Source organism: Macrobrachium rosenbergii, chromosome 33, assembly GCF_040412425.1.
Source record: "Macrobrachium rosenbergii isolate ZJJX-2024 chromosome 33, ASM4041242v1, whole genome shotgun sequence".
NCBI lineage: Eukaryota > Metazoa > Arthropoda > Malacostraca > Decapoda > Palaemonidae > Macrobrachium > Macrobrachium rosenbergii.
In genome coordinates, this window is record NC_089773.1 from 11,623,387 (window position 1) to 11,635,654 (window position 12,268).

The 12,268-nt window shown below is 36.0% G+C and overlaps 1 long non-coding RNA gene across 1 annotated transcript; it reads right to left on the reverse strand.

Moving 5' to 3' along the window:
* Window positions 1–377: 377 nt before the first annotated feature.
* On the reverse strand, window positions 378–9,114 carry LOC136855929 (uncharacterized). The gene is made up of 3 exons (XR_010858178.1): window positions 8,944–9,114; window positions 5,251–5,371; window positions 378–4,415 (listed from the first exon to the last, which is right to left on the reverse strand). It is a non-coding gene; the product is annotated as an uncharacterized lncRNA (long non-coding RNA).
* Window positions 9,115–12,268: the final 3,154 nt, after the last annotated feature.

The window sequence follows — 12,268 nt, forward strand, 5'->3', positions numbered from 1 at the left end:
TTAAACAAGTGCCACTGTGAAATATTGTTAACCAGAGTTTGGCTATATGCAAATTTTCATCAACCATCAGTCAGAGCCTGTTGTGAAGGAGTATCCTGCATATTAAATCAAAGTGGCCATGTGAATTTTCTTCAGCTTTACCCTTTTGAATTCAGATGACGTAAAAGTATGCCATGTAACTTATGGTGGCATGAACCTAATCCAAGTTATTGGTAAGGTTTGAATGGAATAACAAGTCCTGGGTCAAACCTCTAGACTCGAACCACCAACTTTCTGCAAGCCCGATACTATTTTTGTTTTCGATTTGTTTTAGGCAAGAAGAAATGAACACGACATATAAAAGAAAAATGAAAAAATCAAGATATAAAACCAATTAATAAGCATATGTCTTTATTTATACACCCTCTCATAATATTGCCAAATAATGTTTTAACATCGAAATACACATAAGAGGTAAGGCAGCCCAAACTCGCTCTACAAGTATCCTAGTTGGTCCCACATCCAGATAAATGGGAGTATTATACGAAAAGAGCAGTAAATCTCGAATAAAAAATGTTCTGTATATTCGTATCAACACCTTTGCATAGGGACCTTTATAAGCAAACCAGTTAAATATATATGTACATACATGCACACATTTATATGTGATGTATCTACTGTGTAAAAATTCATATTTATAAATGTACATGTATTTATGCACATACTCTCGATCGCTTACTGATGTATGCATATAACCATGGCTGTGTGTGTATGTATGCAAATATTTATGCATAATCATTTAAATATAAGCAGACCTAAGAGTGAATGTTGATATCCCCATCAAGGATAAGCACTGAACCCTTAACATTTATCAAAATAATGGAAGACATAGTATGCAGATGAGCTGGTGTCGACAGCTCAAATGAAGTAGAGGAGATTGAAAAAGCTGACAAGCCTAGTTTCTGAAGACTAACGAAAGCTAAAAAGCAAGGCTTGATCGGGAAAATAGCCAAGTGGATATTGAGGGGATGGTATGGGGATTTTCTAGTATGTACTGTATGTAACATTAAGTCACAAGTGATGCTCAGTTAAAATGAAGATATGTGATGGGGTAGACTTAGGTAAATCATTTCCTTTACTTTAGATGTTTAAGTAAAATATGAAGGCAAATAAGTTGATTAAGTTAATCTTGAATAAAAAAAAGCAAAGCAAAATATAAAACAATTATATGGGTATGACAATATTAACATATGTAAGAGATGAATGAGAATGGATGTGTGAATTTATTGGAGCAATTACTAATTAAGGAGACGGACTAGCGAGGGAAATGGTACAAAAACTTAGCTTAGCGATTCACTTAGTAAGGTTAGAAATAAGAGGGCAGTAATGAAACAAAATAGCAACCACAGTCTACATTAAGTGGAAAGAAATCAATGGAATAATGGTATCACAATACCAACAGACAATTTATCAGAGTAAAAATGTAAAATACTTGAAACTGTAAAACAAAGAATGAAAAAACTTGGCATTTATAAAGGTAATGCACTAGCATGATAATTGTTACGGCGTTCTGTTGTTCTTTAAGCCTCGTTTCTTATTAAGGTTACTTGTTTAGGTTTACTCAAAAGTCAAAACCACCACCCATTACGTTATCAGAAATACATCTCAAGTTGTTCATTCTAGTGTGGGAAAATATTCCACAAAAAAGGTAAATTTTTTTAAACTGAGAAAATACTCCCCTTTCACTGTTTCACGAAACAAACCTTATCTCCACACGAGCCTGAATCTCGGTTAACGGCAGAGAAAACCTCGGTTAACAGCAGAGAAACCAAACGTAAAACAGAAAAAGAAATGGTTACCTATAAGCATGACCTACAAAAGATAACGAGGTCCTTGTCTCACCTGTCAAAAGGCCTCTACTCTCTCTTCACTGTCTCAAGTACTCAATGGCCAAACTTTCATAAAGACAAACTAAATTAGTCAAAACAGCTTTGACAGTGGAAATTAGAACAGTCAAGGGTAAAGGGAGGTGGCCCAAGTAAGTGCTATGTTAAAGACAGTTTCCAACTACTGCCAGGAATGTTCCTGGATAAAAGATTTGTATTCTCATGTATATAAGTACCTTTCTTCGAGGTCAAGCAACTATCGTCGCTTTCTGATATTCTGGAGGTGGGTTTGAATCTCGCCCATGTATCTGAATTTCTTAATTTCTTTCTTCATTTGGATTTCATAATGCATGACAAATGTATCCAAAATATGAAGAAATCAAATTGTTAAAGAGGGCACTGTGGATATTACAATGATGATGTATTTGGTAAAAAAAAAATGTACCCAAAATATGAAGAAATCAAATTGTTAAAGAGGGCATTGTGGATATTACAACGATGTATGTATTTGGTAAAAAAAAAAGTGACCAGTTAATTTTCTAAATATATAACCAGGAATAAGTTAAAAAAGGGAAGGGTAGGGTTGAAAACTAGCTCTTATAAGCCTCAAAAGATGATGATGATCATGATCACAAAAAAATAAAGTTTTTTCATGAAGCGACTATCCATCAGAAAGATGCCTCGTAGACCTATCCGTGAAGACGGCTTCATTATGAAAATAACAGTAGGACTAATGTTATTTTACTGCTCACATGGTTATGATTACTGTTGTTCTTTTGTGGCTACTAATGGACTGATTGGTTACTGCAAGAGCGTTTCTCCCTTACCCAACCCTTCCACCATTGTTGATGGTTCAAATAATCCTGATCACACCCCAAACCTTGAAATCAGCTAAGCAAGCACCTTGCTCTTACTACCCAGTGTATATACTAACAGCTAATGCTATGGTTTCCCCAAGATTCTCTGCAGTTATAATGATCAGTTTAAGCAAATTCCATCATTATCACTAACCTCAGCAAATAGGACTCTAGAATAAAGAGTCCACCAGTACTATGATTGTGATCTGACTTAGCTTAGAACAATCTTTTGCACATGTATCCAAAAAACTAGGTGTCTCCTGACTAGACACTTTTCCCTTTTTTGCTTACATATCTGTGCCTCTATCCAAACCAATCTTGACACCACTTGGCCAGCCCTCACACTCGAGTGCACGTGATTCAGCCAGGGAAATAAAAAAAAAAACGACTAGCTGACAATGACAGCCAATATCCAAAGCCTTTGGTAAGTTTTTGTTAGGACCAAACTCCCGTGATAAACCATTTTTAACTTTAAATCATGCTAATTAAATTGTGATATTACTCTATTCAGTCAAGCAGTTACCACAAATTATAAAGGGAAGGGGGTACGGGTTTGAAACCTACACTGTTATCTAAGTTGGATCAAATAATGGCCACGTGCCAAATGTTGTCTAGATTGGTGTATTTGTGCAAAGCATTACATTCTGTTCACACAAACTTGGCACAGAGTTCAAAATATGGGCGAACAATGATATGTAGTAAGGAAAACAAAGGTGACACGGCCCCCCCCCAAAAAAAAAAACGTAACAAACTAATAAAATAGCAACTATTGCTGGCTCTAAAATAGCAACTATTACTGGCTCTAACTTTCTTATGTAGTACCATTAGCCAACAATCGAGTTTTAGTGACAGTATCATGTCCTTAAAAGGTACTAGAATCATAAAGCAAATTTAATAGCAAAACCTACTTTCTGCTGACTAGCAGTCACCTATCAAACAGACGTCCTTCAGAACAACAATGTATGAGAATCTACTGAGAAACTGTAATGTCTGAAAGCATAAAAGCACGAACAGGCATTCCACACAGATTTGATGAAAATACACTCAAATCTAGAACACTAATCAGAAATGCAAGGTGTCCAAATATTCACACGGGATACACATGCATCAGAATAATGCCTCCAAGTTTGACTGTCCAGTATTTTTTATTTCACTGAATGAATCCAAACGGTAAGAAAGAAAAATACCAACTTAAAGAACAAAGATATAAGAATGAAGTGTGGGATGTTGATCAGCTACTCAAAATGGCAATTTAAACCCAAGTTACTCTGAATGGAATACAAAAATCAAACAAGCAACTAACAGAAGAGAAAAGGGGGTTCCAATCAGTGGAGGGAGGTCCCACATATTGTTTACTAATTTGGCTAGTTTCATTACCTGCTCAAGCATGTTATGTCTGCTGTTACTGGGAGTTTCAGGCCCATGCAAAAATGAAAGTTTTGTAATTCATATGGATAAACATTTAAAATTACTGTGAGAGAGAGAGAGAGAGAGAGAGATACTAGAGATACTACATATATCCTGTATAAAAATTTAAATTTATGAGGTTGGTATCAAAATAATTTAAACTGTTCAGGGTTGAAACAAACGCTCTTGGTCCTCACGGGCTGATGTGTCAGGGCTTGTAATGACGTACGGATATGCTGTTACAGGTGATTAAAGCATTCCCGTTCATCTAGGACTGCCGATTAACCTGAAATGCAGAGCATACTTTAGTACTGAAAGCAAGTTTGTATGCTTAACACTTAAAATAAAACATAACTCTTGGATTTACAGACTTTCATACAATCCAAATGCCTGGGACCACTAAGTGTTGGATTAATGAAAATCCAACTAAAGTCTGTAAAAGAAAACGATACAGTAACCACTTGATTATTTGCACTTCCCCTACCTACACCAGGCCCTTTCATGCACCCTCCTCAGTATGACCATGTATACAGAAACGAATTGCACTATATGGCAAAAATGTGAATAAAGTTGCAAAATTGTATACTATACGTACTATATGGGAGCCACAAAAATATACAAAACAGGGAAGTCTAGTAAACAAAGTTTTTTAATGGCAAACTTATGCACTGCCATTCAATATTAATGGTAAACTGGTTGTTTTTTTTTTTTTCTTGCTACATCCATTCATCCACAACATTCCTTATATAACTACAGGCATGAAATGTAATACATTACCCTTGAATCCCTTTTTTGATCAGTGGTTGCTTTCTCAGGAATCATATTTAGTTTCAGTAGCCCATGATGTTCTCAAATGACATGTTCCCTTCCAATGTCACTTCTTAATTGTTTTGTACCTAATATACACTTCTAACAAGGTAAATGAATTATTCTTACTTCTCTGGATTCTAGACAATTCAAGTTAATATTTCCATGGACTAAGTAGGGTTACAGCAGGATTTTTTGATGGCCTGGCCTTAGGAAAATTCTGCTTACAGATGTATTTAAACAAGCAGCTTTTTATCTATCCTTTTCTCAAGTTGTCCCTACAGGTATACAAAGACCATTTTCAATCAACCTACCTTTGCTTACGCAAATCAGGGCATAGTAAAAAAGACAAGATGTGAGGACATTTTTGTGTCACTTGGCTTGGGAGACCCTTGGGAATGGGGTCCAGTTGACAACCTTCTGATCAGAGCCTTTCTGAAAAATAAGGATGAGATAAAATATGTTTATGTATACTATCTACTAACTAGGACCATATGCATACAGTATTACATTTACCATCATGAAAACTTTTTTTTACGTCAGATATTTCGCTTTATGGGGCTAGACACGAAATGAATCCTCTCCAACTTTGTCCTGTACAATTTGTGCCTGAACCCACATCAGGTTTTTTCATCAATTTTGTCCTTTTTCCGTGATTTTCTGGGCCTTCCTATTAACTGTCCCTTCCTCCACATTTTTAATAATACTCCTCTCCCCATCCCTTCTTGTTACATGTTCGTATTTTAATCTTTTTGGTAAGTCTACTTCCTAGATAAGACACCACACCTCTACCACCTACTGGTAATATGACCTTCCCACTACATACACCATAACCATTAATTTTAGCATTCTACAGCAGCACCTCTGCAAAATCTCCAATGGGTGCATGTCAATAACAGCTTGCAGATGGTCAATGCTCTTGCCCCTTCACTAATAAAAATAACTGCAAAATTAAAATCACAATGGCAGTCCCTGGGTCACAGCTGTCTCGGCCTATGGCAAATCCGTACTTACGGCACTTTTTCAAATAGATTCATAAAAAATTGGGTGCCATACTCATATTACGGCGCCAAACCTTTATTTTTCTGGGGATAACTTTGCAGATTTCACTTTACCAAGTATATTACACTTCAGTTCAATAAGTATATTACAGTTCAGTTTACTCTATTACAATTCATTGTTTAATGAAGATATGGTAAGAGTAAATCTGCGTAAGAACTGAGCATGACTTTTGTGCTACTTGTTAGGGAACTCAAGATCGCAACAGAAAACTCCAACCTCAAGTACAATAATGCAGTATCAGCTAAAATTTTAGTAATAATACTTGTTTATTAGGATTTTCTATTATGAGACGATTGATGAAATTCCAAGGTTTATATACCTACTAAAAACCATCATCCACATTATAATCAAATAATAGTTTTGTTGGGGGTTGTGTACTGAAATATGCCAAATTACCATTGCTCCTTGAAACTGACAAGTGTCGCTCAGAAAAGTTAATTTGCTACAATTAAAAATCAGTTTATTCTGTATAAAATTTTTTACAAGGGTTGCAGAATTATTATATACTGTATTTGTTGTACAAGGAAAAACTGATATTAATAACTCAATAACTGTCATATGCACTAGCATCAACAATTAATATATTCCTAAACAGCCATGAGTGTGGTCACTCAAAATACATAAATGTTGGTAAACTCAGGCCCATAATGCTTTGTGAACAAGAGCTATATGAAATTGTAGGGTACTATTTTACTTTAAACATGTACTCAAGGTTTTATGCTCATATCCAAAGTTTCCTTAACACGAGTGGAAAAATACGAAGTCAAGCTCATATCTTCCACAAATTTACTGTTACAGAAATTTTTTTGACGACTGCTGTTAACTGTTCTCTTATTTTCTAAGTTATGTTAGCACTCTCATGGAAGTGAAACTCATGATTCGAATTTATTTAGTCTGTGGGAATGGATGGATTATGTATCTAGAATGTTTGTTGGTTTCAAGTCTTTTGGGTCCTAACATCCCAACTTCAAATGGCCAAAATGGGAGTCTTTGATTTAGGTACTAAAACATCCCAACTGGCAAATGGCCTGAACTCGATATGGCCTAGAGTTATGACAGCCTCCAGGTTCACGGCCGAAAACCATACGACCTAATTGTCCTGAACTCTCTTCAACTGTGGGTGCATGGGAAAATGCTGAAATATGGTTGGTTGTCCATAAGTTTCACATATTGCAAGGGAGTTCACAAATCAGGCATTGCTTGAAAAAGCCAGCTTCAGTTCGTAGTAACGGCACCTTTTTATCAGCTTTCTTCTTGCCCCTACACTATTTTGGCCACCATTATATTCCTTGCTGAATTTCATCCTAACAGACCAATTGCTCAGCTACTTCAAAGTACCTTATCTGAAGGCTCTCACCAACACCTAAGAAAGATCCTGACCAGTCTGACGACATCAATACTGCCGATAGTTCCGATTCAGGTTAATGGAAGCTTATGAAATGTTTTGTATTTAATACCATATGCTATGGTAAAGACCTCATTCCCTAGGTTAGGTTAGATGTGGCTCACTAATAATAACCTTAATAGTCATTTGCACTGTCCAAGGTTAGGTGATGTGTGGATGCAGCACCCTAGGTTAGGTTGGGTGGGGCCCTGGAACACAAAGCCCCCTTGCTAGGCAAGAATATGTCCCCCTAAGTTATGTTAAGTCACGTCCCCCTACGTTATGTTAAGTCACGTCCCCCTACGTTAGGTTAAGTCACGTCCCCCTACGTTAGGTTAAGTCACGTCCCCCTACGTTAGGTTAAGTCACGTCCCCCTACGTTAGGTTAAGTCACGTCCCCCTACGTTAGGTTAAGTCATGTCCCCTTAAGTTAGGTTAAGTTGGGGGTATATGTAACAACGCAGCCCTTTTGGTTAGGGTGGGCAGGTACGTCTACGTAAGGACCCAGCATCCTAGGCTAGGTTAGGTGGGGTGTTTCAGGGACGTGAATGCCCCAGACCAGGTCAAGACGCAGCCCTCTAGGATAGCTTAGGTTAAACTGATCCCTGTATTTTACTCATTGTTTTTCACCACCAAATAGCTTTGTTATTCCACTATCATCCCCCAAAACTGTTGGATATAAGGGTGGTGTGAGAAATTCAACTGTTAAAATATCCCAAACCTAACCTTCCCTACAATGCTGTCTCCTGACCTAACCAGACTATACCTTCCTAAACTGATTTAGGGAATCGTGCCCTTACCTGACAGGGGGTCTTGCCCCTGGTCGCCCCCCAAGTGATACTGATTATCCTTATCTCCCTACTCTGCATACTGAACCCAAAAATGTCTAAAGAACACATTAAAATGTCGCAAACCTATATTTCCAAGTCTCTAACGTAATAAAGGCTTAAAGTATGGTGATAGCGTAGATTATCGCGGCCTGGTTCCCATTGGTCGCTGACCGAAATAATTTCCCCACCATTCATATTCTAAAGTCCTTTGTCATATCTATTTTGTTTATTTTATATTTACTGTTTTATGTTATTAAGTTACATTCATCTTCAAGGGGCCTGTATCGAACACAGCGGCCATTTTGCCTGTAGCCTAAGCTGTTAATTAATAAACCAGAGATGCACAGCATTAATCTACAGTTCCACCTAAAGTAAAATTAACGTTTCAGCTTCCATAATCATCTACTGACCTAACAATTTTAAAAAATAGGTCAGGTCATAAAAGGCCAATAATGACTTCTATAGTTCCCCGACTGAAGCTTAAGGTCACCTTAATTCAATCACACTTTGATTAAAAACCCTTGGCCTGATGTTAGTAGTTTGCACATAAATGATTAATACTTCGTTAAATTCTGGTAAATTAACACTTTACTGCAACATAGGCAACATATCTTAAGCAAAATGACCTTCCGAAGTGGGGCAACATGACACTGACAGCCTTAGCCCCAGTATGGCAGCCGGTGAAAAGCCGGCTCTTTAAAATACGATATAATTTCCACAAATTAACTTACATTTATCCCGTCTGCGCTTGAATATCACCAATAGGTCCTTTGGCACAATTTAAATGTAACTAAACGACGCGACGAATAAAATATGCCGGCAAAAACGCCATTGATTTACAGATTTACAGATTTCGTTTGAAAGTGACGGCAGACATGACGTCTCTGAGAGATCTGTCATCTGTCAAGTTCCAATGATGTCCTGCCAGCTTTGCAATTTATTTTACTTAATTTTTTTAAATTTTAATGTATTTTAAGCATACTTTGAGTTTTTAAATTCCATATTAATCCTTTTAAAAATATTAAAGATGTCACAAATGCCATAGATGTCACAATCTTTATAATATAACCACTTACATTGCTGCTTACTAAAGATGTATGGACCATAGTTACTCCAGCTACACAAGAAAGAACTTTAGATAAGTGCGATTATTTCTCCATAAACTAAGTTCTAAAAAGATAATTTATCCATGGACTGAGCTTTAGAATTATGAATCCATTATCCCTTAAATATTTATTTGTAGTTTTTTAGTAAAATACTGTGTAGGATAATTGTTGTTATTAAAATAGTAACTGGCAACTCTTCATATTTACGAAATGCAATGTTTAGTAGTTTACTATTTTACAGGATAGTTTGAAAAATTAAGATGAGCTTTTTATATATAAAACGTAGCCAGTGTACTAAGGACACAACCCCCTTAACTAATCAGATACAAAATAATACATTACTCATTTTGCAAATCTGTTATCTGACCAAGAAAGCTATTAAAATTATTTTAAATATACAGTTATCATTTGAAATTAAACTCAAAATGATAAATTATAATCCATTACTCTCAATTTCTTTAAATAGCTTGAAGAGAGCATGTTCGATTTTTTAATATATGAACTTAGTTTTAAACTAAATAATGATATTAGTGTTTATAGCAAGTTAGTAGAAATTAGGGAAGTAATTGAATATATTAATGGTCGTTTAAAACATTTGCATGACCCAGTAGGGGAGAGTGGGGCACCTTGAACATAGGGGCACATTGAGCCATTGGACTTTTCAGGCATAATTTTCTATTTGGCCACTAGATGTCACCCATGCAAGAACCCTCTGTTGATGACTCACTTTATCACCAGTATGGTGGTAGCCTACTTGAGTGACCACGTGCCACAGGACATTTCTTGGATTTTTAACCTCCTATGTGAATATTCAGAGGTGAGTAACAATCCTCCTCATAGTATCGCTTTACCAGACAATTTCAGTCACATGACTGGTATATCTAATGGATGGGATAATGCTTCTTGTGAGATATTTGTTAGGTATCATTAGGCCTATACCAGTGGTTGATGTTCATGTTTTTCTAATGATTGAAAATGGGGCACGTTGAACCATTAAAAATGGGGCACATTGCACATATGGTTCAATGTACCCCGCACTATGGTTCAAAGTACCCCATGCAATTTTTATAGTAAACTTGCTATAAAACTGGTTTTATTCTATATAAATAAGTATAAGTGAATTATAAGACTAGTATAAGCTTGCAGATATTAAAATTGGTACCATTCTCCAACAGATGGTGCGAAACTACAAACCACTTGATGTTTCAGTCTATGGACCTCTGAAAACTCATTATAAGAAGGCAGTTAATGAGTGGAACCTGAGCAATCCAGGCAAAAGAATAACTATCTATGACTTACCAGAGTGTTTTACTAAGGCTTATTACAGGGCTCTTTCAACAGAAAACATTTCAGCAGGATTCAAGAAAACTGGCCTTTGGCCTATCAACAGTGAAATATTTTCTGAGGATGATTTCCTTGCAGCATCAGTGTTTAGAAATGATGAAAACACATCTTCTAGTCACAGTTGTGATATAAATAGGCTATTGGTGAAAGAGAGTTAAATCCATCAGATGAACCAGTAATGAACCATGACTTGTCGCAGCAGCATCAGACTAGCTTTGAAGAGTTAGTCGATTTAAGACCTATTCTAAACGGAAATTGACGAATCTGTCAACAAGAAAAGTTTGCAAGAGGAAATCAGTTGGCACAAAGTTGATCACAAGCACTCCAGAAAAGAGGAGGCAATGAGAAGGGAAAAGGAAAATTGTTGAAGCAAAAAACCTACCCATTACAGAAGAAAGTTCAGACGAGACAGGCGATGAAGATATGTCTCTTCATGGAGAATCAAGTGAATATGAAGAAGATTTTGATGAGGATTTGGCAGAACAATCAAGAAAGGAACCAGAGTCAGGAGATTTTGTGTTGGTCAAATTCAAGCCAGTTAATTCAAAGAATAAATGGCTATTCTACGTTGGTCAGATTGGTGATAAATTTACAGATAATGATGAAAATGCTATGAAGTAGATTTTTACCGTCAATCAAAAAATGTCCTGGCAAATTCATTAAGCCACCTTGTGAGGACAAGGCCAAAGTTTTGAGAAGTGATATACTGATGTGTCTCCCAAATCCAGTCAGCAGTGGTGGTACAAAAGGATGCAGTCCATGATACACTTTAATGTGGACTTGGAGCAGTACAAATGTCAATAAGTTATTACAATGGCTTTTCTTTTATTTTCTTTTATTCTTTTAAATCTATATTTTAATTTGCTTTACTTTTCAGATTCTTTCTTTAATTTCAGATGAAATTGTGTCTCTCTGATGGATAGATAATTACTTTTGTACCATAATTGTTTAGTGATTTATCTCAAATGAGATTCATGAGCCAATTATTGCAGCTTCATGCCAAAGATTTGAGATTTATAAATCCCATTATAACATTTCATGCCAAAGACGGCATATTTAGCGAGCTCAATTATTGTAGAATGGCTTATCCATTAGAACTAGCTTAATGAAGCCAAAGATAGTTATGTTAAGATTCTGTAAAACCAAAGAGGATATTTTATTTTCTATTTTCATATGAGGATCGAATTAATAGGCTTACTATATACAAATAAACAAACTATGTTTCAAATGAATAAAATTTGATATATTTCCTAACATCTTTGTTTATATTTCCTTTCATAAGTAACATGGATCAAGCTGCCCCTTTGCTATGTTCAATGTACCCCACCTATGGGGCAGATTGAACCAATATGGAAATTTTCGTTAACCTCAAATTACACCCCCAAAAAATTATCAGAACCCCATGTGCTTTACAGAACAATTAGTGTAATGGTTGAACTTTATGATGGTAAGTACAGGACCAAAGTGTTCCAGAAAAATTTTTGTAGAGAGAGAATTCCAAAAATATGTTCAACGTGCCCCACTCTCCCTAATTATTTGAATTAGAATGAATTACGACTTAAACGTTCTGTGTCCTATTTCTGTGATATAATAATAAAATAAGGTG